Source organism: Eschscholzia californica, unplaced genomic scaffold, assembly GCF_041429995.1.
Source record: "Eschscholzia californica isolate CP2 unplaced genomic scaffold, dmEscCali1.0.p SCAF_2, whole genome shotgun sequence".
Classification (NCBI taxonomy): Eukaryota; Viridiplantae; Streptophyta; class Magnoliopsida; order Ranunculales; family Papaveraceae; genus Eschscholzia; species Eschscholzia californica.
In genome coordinates this window covers 20997108-21007807 of record NW_028238309.1, presented here as the reverse complement: position 1 = coordinate 21007807, position 10700 = coordinate 20997108, and the positions used below count along the sequence as shown (strand labels likewise).

Sequence of the window (10700 nt, the reverse complement as noted above, 5' to 3'; positions counted from 1 at the left end):
TACCTAATTTTCAAGGAAAGTCATGCAATTGGCGACGGTTATTCATTTATGAGTGTTTTTTATGCATTAGAAAGGGCAGATAACCCTTCTCTTTTTCCAACTTTTCCTCGCTTGTACTTTAGACAAAACGCAGGAATATCGTGCAATAGTTGGTTGGGCTTTTCCTTTAAATGTAAGCACACTATCGTTGATTCGATTTTGAATATATGAAAGGCCAAGGTATTGGGCTTTTCTCGTACTTCAACTATTTTGACAAGGACACTATTGATTATCATCAAGATTGTCTGAAAATATACTGAAACCTAAGTAATTGAGTTGTAACATGCTTATCTCTATATTTTGGCACCATAATAGAGTGGGAGACAAGTGAGAGCGTATGGTTAACATTTTATCAAACATTTGCGTGAGATCAGAGAATGGGCCAAAGTTTGCTAGGGGACCAAGCATTAGGGAACTTTTTTTTTTTTTTTTTTGATGAAAAAGCATTAGGGAACTTGGTATATAAACTTAAATAATATCAATGTCAGACCAAGCTGGAATAGCTCAGTTGGTTAGAGCGTGTGGCTGTTAACCACAAGGTCGGAGGTTCAAGCCCTCCTTCTAGCGTTTTTTGTTCTTACTTTCTCTTTTTTTTTCTTTCTTGCTCTTGATGTTGTAAAAAACAACTAGTAATATCGACCTAAAAAAATAAGTCCAGCGTTTTGGGGAAAGCAAAATAGTTTCCGGGTTGTGAAGACTTGGTAAAAAATTGGTCAATTTTGTTTGACAATTTTATTTTGTAAGTTGTTGTTAGAGGAAAAAAATAAAAAACCCCCCACCTCATCTTCTCTCTCCACCTCATCTTCTCACTCCCTACCATTCTGTCTCTCTCTTCTCCGATTAGGTCGCCGAACGAAAAATTTTCCGGCCGGTGACCATGAAAAAAATAAAATAAAAAATTTCACTCACTCTCTCTCTCTAGAAACTCCGACGAAGGGGTTTCCCTACGCCAGAGTTTCTAGAGAGAGAGGGAGTGAAATTTTTTTTTATTTTTTTCATGGTCGCCGACAGGAAAATTTTCCGGCCGGCGACCTAATCGTAAAAGAGAGAGAGGTGAGGTGGAGAGAGAGAGAGAGAGAGGTGAGGTGGAGAGAGAGAGAGAGAGAGCTGAGGTGGAGAGAGAGAGAGGTGAGGTGGAGGGGGGTGAGGTGAGGTGGAGGGTTTTTTATTTCACACCACGGAAACTATTTAGCTTTCCCCAAAGCGCTGGCAAAAAATAAACAAATAAATGGGGGAGTTCGGTCAACATTTATTGACCCATCACCTCCCATATTTCTCCCAAGAGCAGTTGAGACAGTTGGAACATAAAAATCATTTGTACTATGTCATGGATGGACACATTTTCATAAGGGAAAATGGTTGTTTGGGTTCAAAAAAATATCATAACTTGCAAAGTTTAAAATAATATTAGTAATTACCATTAAGGTCATTTTCTATTTTTTCTATTTCTAAAATACCCTGACCAACTAAAACTTTATCCCTCTAAAATTCAGAATTTTTTTGGACTTATTTTCATTCTTCTTCTTCTCGAATCTTCATCTTCTTGATTCTTCTTCGAATCCAATCCTCTTCGATTCCAATCTTCTTCTGATCCAATCTTCTTCTTACCCCATTCGTCATCTTCACGAGTTCTCCAGCTTCAAGAGATCTTCATATTTATTTAACCCTAAAGTTAAAATGCAAAATTTGAAAGAACCCTGCAATTTTATCAAAATCATAATCAGATAATACAATCATACCCACCATGAACCTTAAATTTCACTAAATATAACAAAACCTCAGTTTGATTTAAACCCCATGACTCAATCCCTAGTTTGATTCAAACCCCAGAACAGATTGTTACAAACACGTTTGCAGAACAGATTTTTGCAAACACGTTTGTAGAACAGATTGATGCAAACACATTTGCATAACAGAGTGTGGCAAACACGTTTGCTTAACAGATTGTTGCAAACACGTTTGCATAACAAATTGTTGCAAACACGTTTGCAGAAAAACGTAAAGGAAAAAACGCCGTTTTTTTCTAGGTTTTTTTTTTGAAAAAAAATTATTGAAAGTGGATCTTGTTAGAAAGCTAATGAAAATCATTTCTAAATATACAATTTTTATAGAAATCCGACATCTCAAACAAAAATTATATCGATTTAAAATTTAAAGAAAAATAAAGAATTTACTTACACAAAATGACAAAAAGGAGTATTTAGTATTTGCACACTTTTTGACCTGAATAATAATTTTCAAATGATTTGTGCTTTTCTACTCATTTTCAATATTATTTTGAACTTTCTAGAAATTATCCCTTTTCATAATTAAACATCCATGTTATACCTCGTCTCTAAGGTGGTTGTGCATTGCATTCTCCCTTAATGGCTCAACTATCATGTTTTAATAACCTTAAGGGCATTTAACTCAAAACAAATTGAATAGGAATACAATACCATTTGTATGTGTTAGATTATTCTCATGCCCCCCATGTCTGGCGTAGCTTGAGCCTAATAAACTATTTCTTTTTACTGAGTGATGTGGAGCTCATTCGGCGCTAACATCTACCACAGGTTGGGGCAAGCTTCTATATCATGTTACCTATACCAACATCAAACTCGAAACTGATTGGTGATAAGTAAAGAGGATCTGGACAATATATTTTTCGTTACGACAATACATTTTATCCACGTTGGACCATGATATAGGATCTGAGAATCCACCCATCACCTCCCATATTTTCCCAAGAGCCATTTTGATAATTAAACAATCGTACTATACCTCATGCTCAGGTAGGAAGTGTTGTTCTCTGGTTATTAATCGATAAGTCGATTTCTCTCTGTCTTGGCTTGATTCGGACAGAGTTTCCTTTCTCTAACTTTATAGAGAGATAAACTATTAAAGAATAAAGATAAGTCAATATTCCTTCTTTCGGGCTAACCGAGATAGGTGTTTAATGTAGTCGAGGCAAGAATAAATTCTCTTTCCTTAAGACATTTTACACCCCCGTAACAGTACCAAACGTTAGGGTGAATGCCTTCGGGATACAACGACTAACCTTTCAGAATTTTAAGATGGTACTTCTATATTCTGAAAGCGGGCGAACCTTTGTCAGTATTATGAGCTCTTTGACTGATGCGGATGATCTTCTAGATGCTTTGGAAATTCAGATTTCACTCGAGACTTCTTTCTTCCTTTTCCAGATATTCTAGTCTATCCAGAACCTCTAGAAAATACTTCTTTAATTAGATATTCTAGGCTAACCAGAACCTCTAATTGTTAGAAGGGAAGAGAAGAAGAGAATGAATTGAATTGATGTTCTAGACGACCTATGAAGAACTTCTTTCTTCCTTTTCTAGATATTCTAGTCTATCCAGAACCTCTAGAAAATACTTCTTTAATTAGATATTCTAGGCTAACCAGAACCTCTAATTGTTAGAAGGGAAGAGAAGAAGAGAAGAGAATGAATTGATTGAAAATTGGAGTGGATTTGGTTGGTTTATATAGGAGTTGAATGGATGCATAGTGTCTGTTGGGTTAAAAGACATATCTGTTCGGAATTAGGGACCAAACAGGAAGTATAACTGATTGTTGAAGTCGGTTATAATCTGGGACGTCGGATCTGGGTGAAAATCTCGGGTGGAACGCCCACCGTCAGATCAATACCGAAATGTGCCCACAGATTTGGATGCGCGTGGTATTCGCTCAAACGACCCCTGATCTAACTTGTCCCGTTTGACGTTTCAGACCCTGACTTAACCGTTTTTTCACCCAAACTTCAAACTCGAATTTCTCATTCATCCGGAATCGGATTCGAGTAATTCTTTGCTCTAAATTTAAGAGCTCGACGAGACGAACGCAATGGCGCATTCGGTTTCTGAGTTTGACGAGTCGGGTCGAGCCAAAATTGGCTCCGATTCCAACAATCCCCCACATGAATGAAAATTCGAGGTTTACTATATACAAACATACTATACTGAAATACTGACACTAAAAGAGCTCATATGCGGAACTTCGCTGCATCGGAAGAAGGTAGTCTTTCGACTTTGAACCTTTCCTAGTGAATAACTACAAGGTCTACAAGGACGGCAGTGAACTTATCGTCTTGAACTGAGTCCTGGAAATTGTAAACCTGAATAGCTATCACACAGCTAATCCCTTACCGACTTAGGTTCTCGGTTGTGTTCATTTCGGCCCTGAACATTCCCGAATTCATGTGTGCTTTAGAGAAGTCGGCCTAGACGACCTTCCCACGGAACCGGCATCAATTCACACACATATAGGTTATCCGTAATAAGGTATCCTGCTATACCTCACGTTAGAATCAAGTTCTAAGTTTTCGGATTCATTAAAAGCTTAATGCTTAGCCTCTCAATGCAGGCAACACTGTTATCATCCTAGGAATGGGTAAGAGATAGAAATCTCTTACAGTGTTACTGTCGAGTCAGGATATAGCTTCAGTTGCCCTTTGAACCTAGATCGTGGGATCTCCAGTCATCTAGGTAGGGTTTCACCATGCCTTTACTCATTTACTTTAGGCGTTTTTGCCACATTCCCCTTGATGATGCAATTTCAACTCTCTTGTTCACCCTTGTTCTTTACGGATCCGCCAGGTAACGTAGGATTGAGCATAATTAATTTATGCATTCCTTGAGAGCAATTGCTTTACGGTGCTAGTCTATTTATTTTGAATTCTCTAGACTTACCGTATTAGTGCCTACGCAACAACTACTTAGGTTTATTGCGTGCACTGGCTTCAATCACAAACAAATATCCTCCAGGAAGTTCACCTACTTCCTTTGCTTTCTCCAAAACAATGTATCCATCAAGGCCTTTAGGATTACATTATTGATCCAGCTATGCACGTCTGCCTCTGAGGATTTTGTGATATCGTAGCCCTTAGTGGTTTGTCATATCCACTGTTTTGTATCTGAGATTCGAGTGTTGTCCACATATCTTCGTTTTCTTTTATGATATGTACAACCAATTAATACGAGTCTGCTCAGATACCTAAGAACTATTTGTTACTATGATAACTCTTTCTTGAATTTGTTCAAATTCAAGTATTTATGCTTATCGTGGTTTTTGAGTGGTTATTCTACCATTCTCTGTCTAACCATGCACTTTAGATTATCAATCATGAGTAATGATTCAATCTGGAAAAACATCGAATCATATCTTCTTAAACACTTTCTTATTCCTAACTAGTATTGTCTGTTCTTTTGAACAGATGATTCACGGTTGAATCTCGTTACTTAGTTTAGGATTAGGAAGAGAAGTTCTTTCCATTTGTGTTTTTCCCAGATTTGTTGAGTGAATTTGGACATTCACGTCATCACTTATATTCACACACTTGATTTCCGACTCTTGTCACAACTTAGTGAATATAACTATAGTTCTTAACTCAATTAAACCTTATTGACCAACATTCTTATTGGTTAAATCTGGTTTCCGAGGTACTCTATAATTTCCCTCTTTTCACGTCCGTATGATGTTGTATCGTCAGGAGAATATAGAGACTTTTATGCCATTTATAATTGGCATTTTGGTTCCTTTTGGTTCCCCCCACATTTCAAGAGTATTTTCTCTTATTCGTCAATTTGGGTGGAATTTTATAGTATTCCATTCAGATATGTAACAATATCTGCCCCCACAGTTCTAGGGTAACCATTGGATTCTCCTCTTTAACAAAACTATTTTCGTACACAATTTCTTTAGTGTAGTGTCTTTAGTTTTGTTCTATAACATGATGATTTATGATCATTAAAACCTTGAGATATAATACAAGGCGAGTTTCTCGTTTAACTCTTTCTTAAGTTATATGTCTTAATCATATATACTCGTTTGATAGACTATGATCATCAAAGTTATCATTCATTATTTTGTCCTTTATCGTCTCTAGATTTCGTTCATACTCTTGAATTGAAAATCTTACCAAGACCCTTGAATTTACTATTCGAGTCACGTCTAGACCGAATGATGTAATATTCAACTTTACGTCTTATCAACCTTAATTCTCTTGTCTATCCAAGAAGATTAGGTTGCCATGAGGATTTATAAGGACTATTCTGTAATGATACAAAACTAGGGACCTCCTTACAAAGACTTTAAGGATTTATTTATAATAACTCCTGATCTTGAGATCTTTCAGCCAAGGTCCTTCCATTTAACATATCTGAGGATTCCTTGTAATTCTTAGACAGGCCTAAGGACCTTCTAGAGAATTATTTACCGCCTGAATATGTTATACGAAATAACTTACTTTCTCGAAGACAAGTTTAATTTCAGAATTTTGCATTCTTCGTCAATTTTGTATTCGAGAGTGTTTCACGGAATTTTTCATTATCTCAGACCGATGATTTCTTTTGAACAGTTTATCGTCTCGTAGCTATTTGTATAACGAGAACATTCTGTCATCGACCTTGTCTAACCGTTTAGGTTTTGACATTTGTCTTGACATACTTTTCCGCTAACTTATGCGGTTGTCATCTTCGATTTGTCATCGAATTGAATCTTTAGGATCATGTATTCATCTTTGATCGCTCTATGTATTCTCGATATACGGTTTCACACCCAGTATTTATGTCGATAATTGGTGGTCAAGGTGTCGTTTTAGTTTTTCGATGTCTCTGTTATCGAGAAGATATTTTAAGAGTCATCAACTAAATCAACATTCCTGGTCACCATGGGTTGAACCTTATTTCTGTTCTTGGCTAGTAGTAGAATTTTAGTGAAATACTTCACAAAGTTCATCGAGATTAGATTGATCATCGATTTTAATCTCCACTGATCGAGTTTTATCCCTTCTAATGTTCTGTGCTTCCATTATACCAAAAGAGTCGCCGTTTGATGAACTATGCCATTCTTGGCGTATATCTCGGCGAAGGGAGATTCATACTCTCCATCTCAGTCGTTTCTCAAAGCCTCAATCTTTTTACAAAGTTGAGTTTCTACTTTGATTTTATAAAGCTTGATCTTTTCAATTGCTTTATCCTTACGTGTTAGTAAGTAACAGAACCAAGTGGAGTCATCGATAAAGGTAATGAATTGCCTTTTCCACCTTATGTTTGAACCGTTTTTAGGTTACAGAGTTCATTGTGAATTCAGTCTAAAGACTTGAACAACGTTTTAGTCATTTTTGACTATATACATGTTTGACATGTACGTCTTTGAGTAAATTTCGAGTTTCGGAATTTAACTCCAAGCTCATTAATTTCTTTAATGACTTATTATTCACATGTCCTAATCTTTCGTGACAAATATTGGAAGACTCAACAATATACGCATAATTATTAATTTTATTAATAATAGGTGCCTTCGGCATTACATGGGTAACATTTAATTGAAATAACCCCCCACATAAGTGGCCCTTTCCAATATACATCATTTTCTTAAATATGATAACGATATCTGACAGAAAGATTAGTCTGAACCCGTTCTCACTTAAAAGAGAACCAGAAATCAAGTTCTTTTGATTGTCTGGAGCATGGAGTACATCGGTCAAAGTCACCTCTATTTCGGAAGTGAATTTTAACACGATCTTTCCCCTTCCTTTGACTTGGGTGGTCGAGCCGTTTACCTTGAATAAGGTTTCTCCTTCGGCTACCTCTGTATAGGAAGAGAATAGGCTTTTGTCACTACAAACGTGATGATTTGTCTTAGAATCGACCCACCATCTCTGGTTGTTAACCAGGTTATCTTCATGTGCCTCTGCACAGATGTTCATCTTATGAAGTATATCAAACACCTTTTCGAATTCAGTAATCATTAGACGGTGATTCCGATTTTCGGTGTCTTTTGCTAATAAAGCTTGGTAATCGGCTTTTTCCCTTTGACTGTCATATGTGGAGTGACAATCTTTGGCTGGGTGGCCTCGCTTTCTACATTTGTAGCATTCGACAGGCCTTTGCCTTTTCCTCGACTTGCCTCGCTTCTGCTTCAGAGCGAAGTCAGTTCCCTTGAACATCTCTGGGTTTTCCACGTATGTGGTGTTAGGCTGAAGAACCCGTAGGGTTGTTCTTGTTCTTGCCATTTTTTCTGAAACACACAGAAAGTAAGCCAAATTAATATCTTATAACCAGAGAAATAATCGCTATATAAAATGTCTTAAGATTGTTGTTCTCTGGTTATTAATCGATAAGTCGATTTCTCTCTGTCTTGGCTTGATTCGGACAGAGTTTCCTTTCTCTAACTTTATAGAGAGATAAACTATTAAAGAATAAAGATAAGTCAATATTCCTTCTTTCGGGCTAACCGAGATAGGTGTTTAATGTAGTCGAGGCAAGAATAAATTCTCTTTCCTTAAGACATTTTACACCCCCGTAACAGTACCAAACGTTAGGGTGAATGCCTTCGGGATACAACGACTAACCTTTCAGAATTTTAAGATGGTACTTCTATATTCTGAAAGCGGGCGAACCTTTGTCAGTATTATGAGCTCTTTGACTGATGCGGATGATCTTCTAGATGCTTTGGAAATTCAGATTTCACTCGAGACTTCTTTCTTCCTTTTCCAGATATTCTAGTCTATCCAGAACCTCTAGAAAATACTTCTTTAATTAGATATTCTAGGCTAACCAGAACCTCTAATTGTTAGAAGGGAAGAGAAGAAGAGAATGAATTGAATTGATGTTCTAGACGACCTATGAAGAACTTCTTTCTTCCTTTTCTAGATATTCTAGTCTATCCAGAACCTCTAGAAAATACTTCTTTAATTAGATATTCTAGGCTAACCAGAACCTCTAATTGTTAGAAGGGAAGAGAAGAAGAGAAGAGAATGAATTGATTGAAAATTGGAGTGGATTTGGTTGGTTTATATAGGAGTTGAATGGATGCATAGTGTCTGTTGGGTTAAAAGACATATCTGTTCGGAATTAGGGACCAAACAGGAAGTATAACTGATTGTTGAAGTCGGTTATAATCTGGGACGTCGGATCTGGGTGAAAATCTCGGGTGGAACGCCCACCGTCAGATCAATACCGAAATGTGCCCACAGATTTGGATGCGCGTGGTATTCGCTCAAACGACCCCTGATCTAACTTGTCCCGTTTGACGTTTCAGACCCTGACTTAACCGTTTTTTCACCCAAACTTCAAACTCGAATTTCTCATTCATCCGGAATCGGATTCGAGTAATTCTTTGCTCTAAATTTAAGAGCTCGACGAGACGAACGCAATGGCGCATTCGGTTTCTGAGTTTGACGAGTCGGGTCGAGCCAAAATTGGCTCCGATTCCAACAGGAAGTTGTACATTGCGTTCTCCATTAATGGCTCAACTACCAAGTTTTATTAGGCTTGAAGACTTGATTCAGAACAAATTGTATAGGAGTAGAGTACCATTTGTACGTGTCAGACTGATGGGCCTAAAAGGTCTACACCCAGAAGTATACGAGCGTCAAGTAATAACCCGGTGGGATCTATCCACGGAGATAGGAAGGTGATTCGGATATCGAGAGAGTCTAGCCCACCGGTCTAGGTGTCACTGACTAACTGAGACTAAAAATAGAAAGATAATGATTTGGGTTTTTGGATTGATTTGACATAAACAAACAAATAAAACTAACTAGACTAGAAGTAGGAGAGATTCATTAAAGAGTCGAACAAAATGGAATGAGAAAGATACTTCGATCCACAAGATCGATAATGACAATAACTAATTATCTAGAGCATGAAAGTTTAGCTAACTTCACCCACATTAACAATCCTAAGCATAATGTGTAAAACGAAGCATAGTCGATCAAAAGTTACTAGGCATCGACTATCAAACTAATAACACACTATCAAATAAGTTAACAATGAACAAGTATGACACTAATAGGTATAATACGTCAAACTAAGTATAACCGATCAAAAGTTATTAAGCATCGATTATCAAGCTAATCACGTATTATCAAACTATATGTTTATAGACGATTAAGATCAAGGTTTCTAATTCATAAAATTAGACAAAGTTAATCAAACTTACATATAACAAATAATGAGTCAATCATCACATATCGAATCATGTTTCACGAGTACCCGAATACAAGATTTAGCTAGACATGGCGAATCGAGTGATAAATTTAAAGACGATAAAGAAAGACATTAGTTAAGGTGAAAATCTCTTTATTCCAATGAGGCGCGAGGCTAGGATCGTCGGAAAATATGAATATGTATGTGTTACCGATCTCCCCTTAGTAATGTTCTGATTTCCCCTTAACAGTGTAAAGTAGGTGTCCTTTTAGCGACATAGCCTTCTTCTTCCTTTAGACAAAATCCACCATTAAAGCTTGCTCAAGCTTTATCTTTCTAAAAAATGGCAACCAAGCTTCAAGCCAACACAAGCAAAATCATCAAGAGAGTATCTCAAGTATAAACCCTACAATTTCCGATCAAATAGTGGCCGAAATGACATCAAACAAATCTGGGCAGATCTCCTTTCTCACAATCCCGAGCTGCTGCTACCTAGACCGAGCTCCTTGGAGCTTCAATAATGTCGTCTCAAGCTCAACCGAGCTTATACGATCTATTCCGTGCGCGTCCTTAGCATTTGTTCCTTAACCCGAGTTGTTTTTGATTTCAGCCAAGAATTGAGAGTCAAGCTGCTGTCCAACTGAGCTTCGTCCCTTGTTGTTCCGGGTCGGCCAAAGCTTTGGCCGACCGTGAGTGCTGGCCGGCCTAGCTTGGCCGACTTCCTCCTTC

At 37.4% G+C, this 10700-nt stretch overlaps 1 non-coding gene across 1 annotated transcript; it reads left to right on the top strand.

Moving 5' to 3' along the window:
* The first annotated feature begins 532 nt into the window (after positions 1 to 532).
* Positions 533 to 606, top strand: TRNAN-GUU (transfer RNA asparagine (anticodon GUU)). Its single transcript has one exon. It is a non-coding gene; the product is annotated as a tRNA-Asn (tRNA).
* Positions 607 to 10700: the final 10094 nt, after the last annotated feature.